The 12,086-nt window shown below is 36.4% G+C and overlaps 1 non-coding gene across 1 annotated transcript; it reads right to left on the bottom strand.

Annotated features, from left to right (window-relative positions):
• Positions 1 to 4,607: 4,607 nt before the first annotated feature.
• On the bottom strand, positions 4,608 to 4,713 carry LOC133781007 (small nucleolar RNA R71). The gene has a single exon (XR_009869807.1). It is a non-coding gene; the product is annotated as a small nucleolar RNA R71 (small nucleolar RNA).
• Between the last annotated feature and the right edge of the window lie 7,373 nt (positions 4,714 to 12,086).

The following is a 12,086-nucleotide window of genomic DNA, read 5'->3' as shown; positions in this document are numbered from 1 at the left end:
AATTATGAATTTCAGCTCAATAACCTTTTAGTCCCAAAAGTCAACCCTTAAGAGAACCATTATTCAATCTCTTATGAGAAGGCATAGATTCCTTATCTTTATACTATGTCCCCAGCCACTTACATTAATGAGTTCCCAAAACAAAAGTTTCTTGCATGATCATTCTGTCAAACCCTAACGAGTGACTCAAAGAACTTGGGATTAAGATCTATTTGTATATGATCATCAGTTGATATATTTAATTAATACTTCAAAACGGTATTTAACTAAGTATGAATAAATATATCTGGTCCAGTTCTTTATATTCTCTAATATATAAAGTACATCTACTAAAGTGTCCTACTACACTAGTAATTCGAATCTAGATAACATGTATTCATAATACTAGTGGACCGTACTTGCAGTATTTAATCTAAAGATTCCATAACTTTATTTTACTGCGTACTATTCAAGTTCATTTATCTCAAACACAATCCTCCCGTACTAATACGTGGTTGAGATTACATATATGAACAAATGAAATTTTCTGATATTTACTTAATATTATCACAGAATAATATGGTCCATAAAATATATGCATAACAAATTCAATTTATTTATTTATTTCTTAAAACAATGTCTACTACATATGCTTTCAGAGCACAATTCCCAACAATCTTCCATTTTCCCTAAAGAAAATGAGGCATCTCTCTCATTCCCATGTTTCTTACATGCTCCTTAAAAGATTTCATAGATAAAGTCTTTGTAAAAGGATCTGCAAGATTATGATCTGAAGCTATCTTCATAACTACAACATCTCATCGGTTCCTTTGAGTTAGCTACTGCCCCACTGTTGTCACAGTATAGGAATAGTGGCTTATCCACATCTGGCACTACTTCCAGATCAGAATAGAACTTCTTGAGCCACACAAACTCTTTAGCTTCTTCACAAGCTGCTATATACTCAGCTTCCATGGTGGAGTCTTCAATGCTGGTTTGTTTAATACTTCACCAGACTACTGCTCCTCCTCCAAGAGTAAACACTGATCCAGAAGTCGATTTCTGACTATCTCTGTCTGATTGAAAATTAGAATCAGTGTAAGTAGTGGGGTTCAGGTCTCCACCAGAATATACATAAGACTGCCTACCGCTGAGGCATAGGGATGTTGTCTCATATCTTCCTCTTCATGAGGTGTTTTGGGACACTGCTCCTTGGAAAGGACTACTCCAGAATGGGTTGGCATATCACCCTTTTTGGAGTTTCGCATATTAAAACGTTCTAGCACCTTATCAATATAAGTTGCTTGAGACAGTGCCAAAGTCTTGTTCTGTCTACCTCTAAGAATTTGAATGCCCATTAACATACTTGGTTTCTCCCAAATCTTTCATTTTGAATTATTCAGCTAACTAGTTCTTTACCTTTGATAATGATGTTACGTCATTGCCAATAAGTAATATATCATCAACGTAAAGAATGAGGAATACTACTACACCATCTTTGATTTGTTTATAGACACAAGGTTTGTCAATGTTTTGTTCAAAACCAAAAGTTTTAATTGTGTCATCAAATCTAAGATTCAAGGATCTAGAAGATTGTTTGAGTCCATAGATTGACCTAAGAAGCTTGCAAACTTTTTGCTCTTGACCTTTTAATTCGAACCCTTCTGGTTGAGACATGTAAATGGTTTCATCGGGTAGCCATTCAGAAAATCTGTTTTGACACCCATTTGCCAAATCTCATAATCCATGCACACATCAATGGATAAGAGTATACGAATGGACTTTAGCATGGCTATAGGTGAAAAAGTTTCTTCATAATCAACCCCTTCTTTCTATGTGTAGTCTTTGGCTACAAGCCTTGCTTTAAAAGTCTCTACTTTCCCATCCGCTCCTCTTTTCTTCTTGAATATCCTCTTGCAACCAATGGGCTTGTTATTCTCAGGTGGATCTTCAAGAACACATATAGAATTGGAATAGATCAATTACATTTCTTGGTTCATGGCGTCTTCCTATTAGTCCTTGTCAAAATCATTCATTGCATCTTTAAATTTCAATAGATCGTTTTTGTTTGTGTCAGACACAAGCATTTGAACTTCGTGTACATAGTGTGTGGGTTGCTTACCGACCCCCCTCATTAGTGTTCAAAAGTATCATTTTATTAGTCTTAAAGTTTAAAATTAATTAAGTTTTAATTAATATTTTCATGGATTTATTGTCATATATTTTATATTTGAAAATATTAATTTTAATTTAATTTGTGTTTAACTTTCAGGAAATAAAATGTATTTTTGACACAAACAAAAAGAAAGAAGAACGAAAGAAATATGATTGAAAAAATGATGATAAAGTGGTATTTTTGAAGGTGACTTAGGCCAAAAATTGAGCCTAGCCCAATCTTTCAACAGGTGCACACGCTGCCATGTGGCAGCATGCCATTTGTCCATACAAGCCGCTACCAGCCGAGCCACCTACACCAGCTCCACTAGATGCTTGACATGTGTCCCCTTCCAGCCACCTGCCTGACGCAAGCCAGCCTCCAGCCGAGCCGCGCGCCTACTGCACCTGCCGCACCTGACGCCTGACGCGCCTCCCTGACGAGCCAACCAAGAGACACCACGCATCCCACTGCCTGGCGGTTGTCCCCCATGCTCCTGCTGCGCCAGTTGCCGAGCCAATCAGCTTCCGCCATGTGGCCCAGATGTCCCCCACGATCCAACACCACTTGCCCCAATTCCATCAGTTTTTATGCCACTTTCCCACTATTTTGTACACGATTTTACACATTTTTGGGTCCTATTTCCACTATAAATAGAGAGCCAAATGGAGAAAAAAATCATTAGATTGTGGAATTAAGGTGGAGAGTATAATTAGAGAGAAAAACATTCCTTTTCCTATTTTTGTTTCATTTCTTTTACATTTCTTTGAGTGAAAACAATGCCTATTTTAGGCTGAATTCTCTTGTGGAAAGGCTATAGTGAAGTTTATGTTTCACATTATATTTTTAATATATTGATTTTTTATTTTGTTCTTCATTTCTATATCTTTGTTACAATTAAATTTATTTTCTTCTAATTTTTATTCTAAATTTATTAGTGTCTTTTACATAAGTCTAGTCATGCTCTTCTTATGTAATTTAGGCTCTTAATTTAATTTAGGATATTTGTTATATTATATGCTTTTTACTGCATTCTGCCATTGGTATTTTGTCGCTCTAAGGTATATAATATGATAGGTTTTTAAAATTAGAAGTTAGCATAATTTAATTAAGAACATATTTTAAGGTGAGTTTTATTATATATATTTTCCAACTATAATTAATGGTGTAGAATTATAGTTGAGTAGAATGAATCAATTTTATTAAATATATATATGTTTGCATGAATAAAACTTATGCCTTCCATACTTTCTCTCTGATTCTAATTCCTTAATTTTATTTATTTAGTGTTTTAAAAAAAATATATTCTTTTTCAAAGTTACATTATTTCAAAGTTTATTATTTCTAGTTTACTAATCTTTCTTTTTACTTGTATTTGACCTCTCCGTGGATACGACATAGCCCGATTACTACTGCGACCGCTTTGGAGTTTATTGGGCGATATCAATTTTTGGAGCCGTTGCCGGGGAGGTAATTCTACAATTAAATGTTTGCATAGTAAATTAAATTTTTTTCTTTATTTAAAAAAATGTAGTATATTTTTTTGTTTATTTCTCTTTTATTTTATTTTTCCTTAGTAATTTATTTTATTTATTCATTTATTTTATTTATTTATTATTATTGTTTTATTTTATTTTACTTTTAGGTTTTAATCATAAATTTTAAAAAAAAAGTATTGAGAACATTTGTGTAATTTTGGAAATTAGTAAAAACCAAACTTGTTCTGCTTAGAAAAATTGGTTCTCAAATAAGGTTTGTGTTAGTGTTACCCTCCAATCTTTTCTAAGAACCTCGGGGAGTTCTAGAAAATCTCTTGGGCCTAAAGTGATACCTTGGCAGCCTTCCCAATTGGCCGGGGAACATTTTTGGTGTATACTTATTACACTATTACACACTTGCGCTTATAATACTTACAAAATAAAAAATATATTTATGCCACGAAATAGAGACACACTAGGAAGATTCGTGAGACAACAAGTAGAAACTTTAGAAAACTCTCCTAGTTCGTCGTTTTCTTCCATTCGTTCAAAAACTCTCGATTCACCGAGACTTCCTGAACCACCCACGATGGCTCACCAAGATGAAGTGCAACCAAGAACGTTACATGATTATTTACATCCTACACGTACATCCACACCTTCATGCATAATGTTTCCCAACAATATGCCAAATTTCAATTTCAAACCCGGCATGATTAACATCTTACTAACCTTCCATGGGTTGGAAAATGAGAGTCCGTACGTTCATATACGGGAATTCGAAGAGGTGGTGGCTACATTCAACAACCGAGCTGATGTCACCAACATTGTGAGATTGAAATTTTTTCCTTTCTCTCTCAAAGACAAAGCAAAAGGCTGGTTGTATTCCTTAAGGCCTAGATCTATCGGAACATGGGACGAAACGACAAAAGCATTCTTTGCCAAATATTTTACGCCCCATAAGAATAGAAGCCTTAAGAGGTTTAGAGATTTGATAAATCAATGCCAAATCTCTACCTTCACCCAGAAAGACCATGAAACTTTCCATCAGGTCTGGGAGAGGTTTAGAGATTTGATAAATCAATGCCCACATCATGGATACGAAAGCTGGCATCTGATCAGCTATTTCTATGACGGCCTCACAACCGGACAAAGACAATTCGTACAAATGATGTGCAATGGCGAATTCCTTTAGAAAGATCCTGATGAAGCTTTTGAGTACCTCGACGATCTCGCTGAAAAGTCCTACACATGGAATGACCGAGTCCTATGGACAAGCCACGATCCACTGGAATCTACCAATTAAGGGAAGATGACAACGTCAAAAGCCAAATTGAATCATTGAGACAACAATTCGAGGCTTTCAAATCTCAAGAAGGTAGAAGAATCCACATGGCTGCGAAAGATAGAGACACGAGATCCATGCTTCATCTGTGGAGGGGCGGAGCATCAACCGCAAGAGTGCCCAACTCTTGGTGAGTTAAGAGGAGGAAATGAGGACCAATGCAATGCTTTAGGGGATTACAAGAAGCCTTATAACCCTTTCTCAAACACTTACAATCCTTGTTGGTGGAACCATCCAAATTTTAGCTGGAAGGATTCAAACCAAGCATCTGGGAGCCAATGGAGGTCTGAGCAGCAACAACCACCAAAAGCATACATTGCTCCTCAAAGTAACATGAAGTCAAGTAATTCTCTAGAGAATACTTTGCAAATGCTTGGGCAAACTCAAATAGCCTCAACTCAAGCGCTCAAATCTTGTTTCACACAAATGGTAGAGGAAATGAAAGACATGAAAATCCAAATGACAAAGCTAAACACTACTTTGGCAATTCAAGAGCATGGTAGACTTCCCGCTCAACCTCTAATCCATCAAAAAGGGCAACACATGGCACAAACCTCCTCCTTTCTAGATACAAATTTCAAAGAGGTTAATACCATCTCTACTCGAAGTGGTTAAAGTACGGTTTCACCGTTAGCTAAGACAACGAGTACGTCAATGCCCTCTCAAGATGATGATGTGCCAATAAGCATTCTAGTAAAGGCACCCTTTTCGCAAGCTTTGAAATCCACTGGAAAGGTACTGGAAAATCATGGTGAAATCCTAGACCTTCTAACACAAGTGAAGATCAACTTGCCATTGTTGCATGTGATCAAACAAGTGCCGACTTATGCCAAGGTTATCAAGGATTTGTGCACCGTTAAAAGAAAGCACCATGTTAAGAACGCTGCATTCTTGGTAGAACAAGCTAGCGTGGTAATTGACTACAAGACATTGCCTAAATACAAAGATCCTGGTTGTCCCTCCATCTCATCCCAAATTGGGGAGCAGGAATTTGGTCAAGCCCTTCTAGACTTAGGAGCAAGTGTAAATCTCATGCCATATTCAATATACTTGCAATTAGGTCTAGGAGAACTCAAGCCCACATCTGTGGTGCTACAACTGGCCGATCGATCAGTTAAGAAACCTCAGGGAATAGTATAAAACATTCTGATTCAAATTGAAAAATTCTATTACCCTGTTGATTTTCTCATCTTGGACACTCAATCTAAAGTGAGTATAGAGTCTAAAATTCCCAACATTCTCGGTAGACCTTTCCTCGCAACAGCAAGTGCACTCATTAACTATAGGAATGGTCTCATGAAAATATCTTTTGGGAACATGACTCTAATGTTTTCCACATTGGCAAACAACCACCTGACAACGATAAGTGTTTCCAATCATATCTGATCGATACACTTATTTCAGAAGAGGTCGAAGCGAAATACTTATCTAATCATTTTAATCACCTCTTCCAAATTTCAGAAAGTTCTGAGCCTGATGAGTCTAAAATAAACCCTGAAATCTTCAAACACTCACAGGCTAGAAGAACCATGTTTTGGAATCCAATCTTTGAGGAACTCCCTCAAGATCGAGAAACACCAAAACCCTCCATTGAAAAAGCTCCTCAACCAAAGTTGGCCCAACCTCCTGAGGCTCTAAAGCATGTTTTCCTGGGAGCTGACAACACTTTTCCTGTCATAATATCCTCCAAGATCAATGCCACACAAGAGCGCCAACTCATCAATGTGTTGGAAGAACAAAGAGATGCATTAGGATGGACGATAGCTGACATCAAAGGTATTAGTCCTTTAATTTTATCCCATCACATTCAATTGGAAGACGGGGCTATACCACGTCGTGACTCTCAAAGAAGATTGAACCCAACGATGAAGGAAGTAGTTAAGACTGAAGTCTTCAAACTTCTTGATTCTGGAATATTCTATCTTGTTGCTGACAGTAAATGGGTTAGCCCAACTCAGGTTGTTCCCAAGAAATCAGGGGTAACAGTGGTACAAAATGAAAAAGGGGAACTTTTTCCTACCAAGGTCACAACTGGGTAGCGCATGTGCATTGATTATAGAAAATTAAATGAAGCCACCCGGAAAGACCATTTTCCACTTCCATTCATCGATCAAATATTGGAACGTGTGGCAGGTCATCATTTCTATAGTTTTCTCGATGGTTATTCAAGGTATAATTAAATTGAGATTGCCTTATAAGATCAGGATAAGACCACATTCACTTGTCCTTTTGGTACTTTTGCCTTCCGACGTATGCCATTTGGCCTGTGCAATGCTCCAGCCACATTCCAGTGATGCATGATGAGCATATTTAGTGATATGATCGAGAAATGTATGGAAGTATTCATGGATGATTTGATAGTCTTTGGAGATTCCTTTGAATCAAGCCTTCTCAATTTAGAGTCTGTGCTTAAATGTTGCGGAGAGAAAGGCTTGGTACTCAACTTGGAAAAGTGTCATTTCATGGTGCCATCAGGCATAGTCTGGGGCATGTCATGTCGGAACGAGCAACTGAAGTTGATCAATCAAAGATTGAACTCATATCAAAGCTACCCACCACCAAGACTGTTAAAGACATTTGATCTTTTCTTGGGCATGCAGGATTCTACAGGAGGTTCATACAAAATTTCTCGACAATTGCTCGCCCTTTGTCAAACCTCCTAGGAAAAGATTTTATGTTCAGTTGGACACTTGAGTGTGAGGAATCTTTCCGAACGCTCGTTCCAAAACTCACTTCTGCCCCTATCATTCAGCCACCAGATTGGAACTTACCGTTCGAAGTCATGTGTGATGCTAGCAATTATGCTATAGGGGCCGTCTTAGGTCAAAGAAGGGAAGGGAAGCCCTTCGTTGTTTATTAAGCAAGTAGAGCTCTTAACAGTGCTCAGATGAACTATTCTACTACTGAAAAAGAGTTACTTGCTGTAGTATTTACACTTGACAAGTTTCGTTCCTACCTGATTGGTTCACCTATCACAGTCTTTACGGACCATTCCACCTTAAAATACCTCTTTTCCAAAAAGGATGCTAAGGCGCGTTTAATTAGATGGATCCTTCTATTACAAGAATTTGATCTGGCCCTAAAGGACAAGAAATGAGTTGGAAACGTGGTAGCGGACCACTTATCTCTTCTTGAATTTTCTGATTTCGCTGATGGCCCAGCCATTCGAGATGACTTCCCTGATGAACATCTCTTCGTAGTCACTAAGTTGCCATGGTACACTCATATCGTTAATTACTTAGTGACTGGCAAACTTCCAACTGCATTGAGTGCACAAGATAAACGTAAATTTTTTGTCGAGGTTCGTAACTTCTATTGGGCGATATCAATTTTTGGCGTCGTTGCCGGGGACGATCCATATATTTTTAATTATTGACCTGACCAAATTATGAGACATTGCATTCCAGATGATGAAATTTTTAGTGTCCTGAACTTTTGTCATAATGAAGCTTGTAGTGGTCATTTTTCTATGAAAAAGACTGCTGCAAAAATCTTAAAGTGTGGTCTTTATTGGCCCACTTTGTTCAAAGACACTAACAATTTATGTCAATAATGTGAAAGGTGTCAGAAATTAGGTGCTCTGTCCCGGCGACATATGATGCCATTAAACCCAATTCTTGTAATAGAAATATTCAATTTTTGGGGGATAAACTTTATGGGACCATTTCCACCTTCTTCTGGCTACCTTAACATTCTCCTCGCCTTTGACTATCTCTCAAAATGGGTGGAAGTTGTGCCTTGTCGAAATAATGATAACACAATTGTTGTGAAATTCTTAAAGGAAAATGTGTTATCTAGGTTTGGCACACCACACGCTATCATAAGTGATCAAGGCACCCATTTTTGCAACTATTCTTTCATGACCTTAATGCAAAAATATGGTGTAATTCATAAGGTTGCATTGCCTTATCACCCACAGACAAATGGCTAAGCTGAGTTAGCCAACTGAGAAATTAAGCAAATCTTAGAAAAGACAGTTAATCCTGACCACAAAGATTGGTCCTCACGACTTCTTGATGCTCTCTGGGCATACCGCACTGCTTACAAAACTCAGCTTGGTATGTCTCCTTATAGGCTAGTCTATGGTAAAGCCTGCCACCTTCCTGTTGAGCTGGAACACAAAGCTTATTGGGTAGTTAAAAGCCTAAATTTTGATCTCAAGGCGGCAGGACTCTATCGTAAGCTTCAGTTGTTAGAAATTGAAGAGTTAAGGAACGATGCTTTTGAAACCTCTAGGATCTACAAGGTATAATGAAAGTGGCACATGATAGGCAGATCCTAAAAAAAGAATTTGAGCCAAACCAACGAGTGCATCTTTGTGACTCTCGTTTGCATATCCACCCTTGCAAGCTAAGATCAAGGTGGACTGGCCCATATTGTAGAGTCCCAGAATTTTACTTAGCTAGTAGTAGTAGTAGTAGTAGTTATAGTATGATAGTTACGGTTGATTTTGGTTCAAGCCGGGACATAGTTGAACACTCGTAGCAACACCTATAGATTTTACAAGTTTAACCTATAGTTGAAGAATATTAATTATAACATAAGGTTTGATTAATATAGATGATTATAAGAATGTTATTTATTATACTATAAGTTTTAGATAGAACTAATCAAATCATGACACTTGTCGTGTGCATGTTTATTAAGGAATTAAGTATTTTTTATGAATAGTTTTATAAAAGAAATATTTAAAAACTCTAGGACCTACCAGCGGCTTTAAAACCATATTATGACTCAGTCAAAGTTGTTTATTCAATTCAAATTAAGTTGAAAAAGTGCAATTACGTGTCTAATATTTCAGCATATGCCGATATATCGCAGCTATATGGGCGATATATCGCCACACGGGAGATACGAAAAACACGTCGACTCTGCATGAACGATCGAACCAACCTCGAGAATACTGGGAGAGGTGATATATCGCCTATAGGGGGCGATATATCAGCCCCACCTATGTTTTGAAAGTTCAGTTTTTCAATTTTAAAAATAACCTTAACCTCTTGACTAGCCTCTAAACGTTTTTTACCAAGTCTGAAGCATTTGTTGAACGAATATTCAAATATTTTTCAATTAATATTCATTATTTTATTCAAGCTAAAAGGAGGTAGTTTCACTCCTTGAACTCTATAAATAGGACCTAGTACCCAACCATTTTTCTCATTCTTCAAGATGTGTTCAGAGCCTTCAAGCTGCTAGGTTTACTATAGAGTGATAAACACTTGGGTTGGGATAAAAGCTTTATCATCTTAAGCTTTATAAACACTTTGGAAGTGAGATATAGAGTGTGTTTTCAATATCGAACTGTAGTTCGGTTCAAGTACATCCAAAGGTATTCCTATTCTTAAGTTCATTTTAGTTTAATTCTTTAGTTTTCATTCAGATCCTAACTCATTGTTTCAATTCTTGGATAGGTATTTAAGTTCTTTGAACTTAAGGTTTCTTTTCGGTAAGCTTCTTCTTGGTGGTTTAATTCTCTTCTTTATCATCTCTTTTCTTTAGAAATACTCACATTCTTATTGTTGGTTTTAGGAGTGTTCCAAATCTAGTCTTTGTTCTCAAATATCCCGGTGTTGGTAAGGAAAATAGGATAGATTTTATATGTTTATATGATATGTTATGATTATGTTATGTTATGTTATGTTATGTTATGTTATGTTATGTTTACATTATGTATAGTATGATTATAGTCCTTGGGCATATGACTTGTCTAGCTAGCAAGCCATAATAATTTATGGGCATATGACTTGCTTAGCTAGCAAGCCCCACAAATCTATTGGGCATATGCCTTGTTTAGTTAAGAAGCCCAAGAAGTATGATGGCCATTGTAGTATTATATGACATATGTTTATGATATAGTTTATGTATATGTTTTATGTTGTTAGTAGATTTTCCTTACTGGGCATTAGGCTCATTTCTTTATTTTTATGTGATGCAGGAAAATAGATATGGTGGCAGAAGGATTCATGGTAGCTTGGCTTGTGTATTGTGGAAGAAGGGATTCGATGGATTGCGTGACATTTCGAGGATGACATTATTTTAGTCTCTTTAAATTATGTTTTTATGTATTTTTCGCATTTAGCTTTGTAAACAATTTCATTTAGTTTAAGTTATGTTTAATTTTAAAACAATGGGATCCCATACTGCTCATTTATGTATATCAATATTTACTTTAGAGTTTTTAATAAAGTTATGAATGTTTCTTATGTATGTTTCTTCGAAAATAGTGTCTATGTATAGTAGTTTTAATGGTCCAAGGTCTTAGAATTAGTTGGGTCATTACAGTTGGTATCAGAGTAACGATTCATTCGCATGAAGTTCTCCTTGATACACACGCTCAAGCTCTGGATCTAACCGCCAATGTAAGTGTTTATGCTATAGTTATTATGTTTATATGTATAGCTAATGTTTTAGCCTTTATGTTTTCAGTTAAGAATGAATGGAGCATTAACTTATGAGAATATCCGAGCCATTAAGGCCTTGAAAAGAATTAGAGAGCCAAGAAATACCGCAGGAGTGCTAGAAAGAATCTCTCGGAGACTACTCTTATTCCATAGGGAGATAGGTCACCTCCAAGCAACTAAGCAAATCATGATGAGAGCTACGGAGCAATATGTTTTAGTGATTAGACTTTTTAGAGATTATCCTACTGTAATTGCAGCCTTAGAAGATATATGGGAGACTATAGATGACGAAGATGAATTACCGGTACCTATGAGATATTATTTTCTCATACTTAGGTTCACTTCTAAAATGGAATTCCAATTTACCAATGAGCAAAAACGTAGAATCTTTACAAATCTTCCTCGAGAGCATTGTGAGGCTCAAGATAATGATGACTATGAGGAGATAGATGATGATATGTTAGATGAAGGATCAGATGTAAAAGATCTCGATTTTTAGAATAGATTAGTTTCTTTATTTATTTTAATTTATTATATTTTATTTATGATTGTAATTAGTGAAAATCCTTTTTCCAAATAAATATCATTTTTATTTTGTAGACATGTATGAGTTTGATTATATTTTGCAATCATAATAAATAATAAATTTAATAAATAATGACCAAGTTCAGTGAGGGTAGATACAAATCAATGATCCGGGTTCTCTATATTGAGAGTTAGAGGGCCAT

This window comes from Humulus lupulus, chromosome 5 (assembly GCF_963169125.1).
Source record: "Humulus lupulus chromosome 5, drHumLupu1.1, whole genome shotgun sequence".
NCBI lineage: Eukaryota > Viridiplantae > Streptophyta > Magnoliopsida > Rosales > Cannabaceae > Humulus > Humulus lupulus.
The sequence above is the reverse complement of the archived record's forward strand: the minus strand, read 5'-3'. Positions and strand labels throughout refer to the sequence as shown.